This window comes from Merops nubicus, unplaced genomic scaffold (genome assembly GCF_000691845.1).
Source record: "Merops nubicus isolate BGI_N331 unplaced genomic scaffold, ASM69184v1 scaffold1989, whole genome shotgun sequence".
Taxonomy (NCBI): domain Eukaryota; kingdom Metazoa; phylum Chordata; class Aves; order Coraciiformes; family Meropidae; genus Merops; species Merops nubicus.
Genome location: NW_008632826.1, coordinates 17,937 through 21,875, shown reverse-complemented (window position 1 = coordinate 21,875; position 3,939 = coordinate 17,937).

Here is a 3,939-nt window from a genome sequence, read left to right as displayed (position 1 = left end):
GGGAAGGAACTGCTGCCCACAGCCCACTGGCCATCTGACTGCACACCTCTGCCCATCATGGGCATCTCCTCTGTCCCTGGGGCTGCTCAGATTCCTCCATGGCTTTTCATGATCTGTTGTGGACTGTTCCTTCCAGCTCTGTGTTTTGCCCACAGCCTATCATGGCCTATGCAATAAAACCAACATCTTGATTTTTATTTTTTTTTTTTGAGTGTGTGTATGCTCACTCTGACAATAAAAAGGAATTGTTTGTCTTATCTGACTTGGGAGTGGTGTCTGAGAAGCAATGACCCACAGAGGAGTCAGGTACTGTTCCCATGCCTGCTATCTTGCACCCTTTCATCTGCCCAGGCTGTGGTAGCCCAGGGGAGAGCTCTGATCTTGTGGTCCCATGGCCTGGGGAGGGCTGGGACTGGGGGAAGCCACTTGTGTGGACACCTGCAGAGGCAGCTACCTCCTGTGGCGTGGTGGGAGGGAGATCCTCACCCACGAAGTCACCCAGAGAGCAAGGCAGGGTGTAACCTGAAACTGGGCTCCAGCTGGTCAAACTGGTTTGGAGTTTGGGTCTGAAACCAAAAGCAGACGTGGTGCTTCAAACAGGAGTTGCTCTGGCTGTGTCTCCAGCTTGGTGGTCGCTCAGGCACCACAAGGGAAAGGTAGCTAAAGGCAAATTTGGCTCATCAGCAGTGGATATGTCTGGGAACCAGGCAAACCTGCCCCTCTGTCACCCGTGTGGCAGTCGTGGGCCTCCAAATGCTGCTCCACAGTGGGAAAGCTTTCTCCTCTAGGCTGTGAGGTTTGCTCTGGCACCACCACCTCTCTCTTCCCTCACTCTACACCAGCTCTCCTCTCCTGCCATTTCCCTGCTTAGGTCTGCCTTACACCCCAAGTCCCCTGAGGAGCTGTCCCAGCAGACTCCTGTCCCCAAAGCCCTGCACCCCTGTGGTCCCCAGACCACCCACCCACCTTCAGCCTTTGCACCCCCTCTGCCCCCCACTGGGAACAAGGGTGTCTGGTCCCTGGGAAACCCCAACTTCATCTTTTGGAATCTTTCTGCAAAAGGAAGATCCCTCTTCCTCAAGAGCCAGAGCTGAAAGGGGCCTGATTAAGGAACATTTTTTGGTGAAAACTGAGCTGCCTTGTTTCACTGAGCAAACCCTTGCTACTCCCAAGCTGTGGCCAGAAACCAGCAGTTATGTGAAGTGTCAGTTCTAGAATTATAGGATTGTTTAGACTGGAAAAGACCCTTAAGATCATGGAGTGCAACCATTAACCTAAGCTTTTGACCCACCTTGCTCCAAGCATCAGTACAAGCTGAGATGAGCTAACCCCAGTGGGCTGGAGGGGACCTCTCAGGCTTTGTGTGGCTGTATTAGATCAGGGCTAAGCAGAGTGACTTTAGTTCTTCAGCCTAATTTATTACTTCAGGCAGAAATTATTTTGTCTTTGAGGTCGAATAGTTCATCCAAAAAAGAAAGCTGGGAGGAAGGAGGGATGGGGTAGTGAATGAGAAGTGGAGAGAAATTGGGAATTGTCTCCCTGGGTCATCAAGCACAGAACTGCACGTTACTGTAACAGGTTATAGTCACAGGGAAATACAGTTGGTGACAAGTTACAGCAGATCCAATCTCTTCTGCAGCTTGTAAAAGGGCATGGAGGAGCCTTTCTGCAAGGCAGCAGGGCAGATCAGTGGCATGGGGAGATGTGTGTGCCCTGGGCAAGGTGCCACCTGAGGCATGGCAGAGTTTCTGTGGCCCTCAGTGGTGGCCTCTTTGGGATGTCCACGTCTCAGGAGTTTTGAAACTCACCATTGGTTCCTGAAACAGCTCTGGGAGATTTCACAGAGGCCAGACCCAACTTTTAATGATCCTCTTTTGCCCAGAGACAACCTCCACGAGAGGATGTACAGAATGAGAGCTGATGGGAGCTGCAGAAGGCAGGAGCTGGAGCCAGCCAGCTTTTCTTTGGTGAGAAAAGCTCCACAAGTCTTGGTGCAGACAAAGTGTCTGTGTCTTTGGTCTCTGTCCTGACACACCTGAACCACATTCTGGCTGCTGCAGAATTGTTCAAAAATACTTGTGACTGGTCTCCAAGCGAAGCCCTGGCCCAGGAATTTGAGCTGCTGGGACTGTCCCAGCCAGAATCTCTTCTTGAGATGAAACAATGGTGTCCCTCTCATGCAGGCATCGTGGGAGCCCTTCCCCAGCTGCACCCCCAGGGGGAACCTGAGCTCTGTTGTCTGCCTCCCACTTGCTCCTCCACTCAGCTGCAGGCTGAGCTACTGCAGGGCTTTTATTCATTATATGGGGTTTTATTTATTATATGGGGTTTTATTCCAGTGCTTCAAAGGGACCTACAGGAAAGATGGTGCGGGAGCCTTTGTCAGTGGGTGTAGTGACAGGTTGAGAGGTGATGGTTTTAAACTGAAAGATATTAGGAAGACATTCTTCACTGTGATGATGGTGAGACACTGGAACAGGTATTCCAGAGAAGCTGTGGATGCTTTCTCTCTGGAAGTGCTCAAGGCCAGGCTGGATGGGACTTTAAGCATCCTGATCTAGTAGGAAGTGGGGCTTCCCCCCCAGCCTCCACCACCCATGGCAGGAGGGGTAGGAACTAGATAATCTTTAAAGTCACTTCTAACCCAGCCCATTTTTTGATTCTGTGATGATTGTTCTGAGAGAGCAGCTGCCTGGTGTGTTTTGCCAGCTCCTCTGAGATGTCCACAAGGGGGTGCAGCAATATCTTAATATCCCACCTGGTGTTGCTCGGGCACTCCTGTCACACCAGCAGGGGCATTGTGCACTGCTGCAGTCGGGTGTTAAGATGGGACATGCTCTAGGCCTCTAGAAGCCCCATCAGACCTGAGGTCCTGTTCCCATCCTCCCCATCTATGGTAATATTCCCAAAATACCATAGCCCCCTTGGTCTTGAAGCCTTATAACCACCTGCCAGGCTGGTACAAGCTTCAGAAAAGTGATCTCAGGTCCCTCAAGCCTCTTGTGGATTCCTGTGCTCCATGTCTGCTTCTCCTTGGTTTTGTATGGACTTGTATGGACATCTGGTTTCCCAGGGTTTCTTTTTTTTTGCTGACTTCTACACCTCCCCTTACCACACACACTTTGTTTTGAGAGAAAGAAAAGATTTTGGTGTTTCTGTAATCAGAGGATTTGCAGCAGTAGAGCCAAAGGAACCCAAAACAGTCCTTTTGTTGAATGTCATCAAGTTCAGAAGCCTCAGCACACAACTCTTTTCTCTTCCTTGGAGGTGGCTGCATGTCTATATCAGAGGATGAAGCAGCATTTGTGACACACTGGAGGGGCTTAATGACAGGGGCAGATGCTCTGAGGGGCTGTGGAGATGTTGCCTGGACCTCGTGGCTCTGCAGCCAAGCAGATGTGAGCTGCTGCCAGGGATACAAAGCTCTTATTCTAATGTCCTCACTAGAGGTTTTTAGTGCACAAAGTTTCTGTTAAACCAGTTTGAACTGGTTCTCTCTCATATTTAGAAACTACCCCTGCTGATGCTGTAGAATTACACCCTGTCAACAAAGCTTCCTTTCCTTCTTGTCCCCACGCTGGGGAAGAAGGGGAGGTCTTTTCCCCTTTCCCCAAAGCCTGGGCTAATCTCTTTTAAAAGGAACACAAATTTGCCCAGGAATCGCCTCTTTCTGGCCGTATCTTCTGCTAAGTGATCCTTCCACCACCTCTCCTGCTGCTCAGCCATGCAGCTCCCACCCTCCTCCTGCTTATCGACTGTTTCAGGTGCTAAGGGACCAGATCAGAGATAAGATCTGCTCAGGGCACATCCTGGTAGATAAAGGGAAGAGCTGGCACAATGTGAGTGCCCAATAGCCTTCTTCCCATCACCTCCCGTGCTGTAGATTCACATTCTCAGCCAGCAAGGCTTTCCCTTCTTCCTTTTCTATTGCATTCCCCT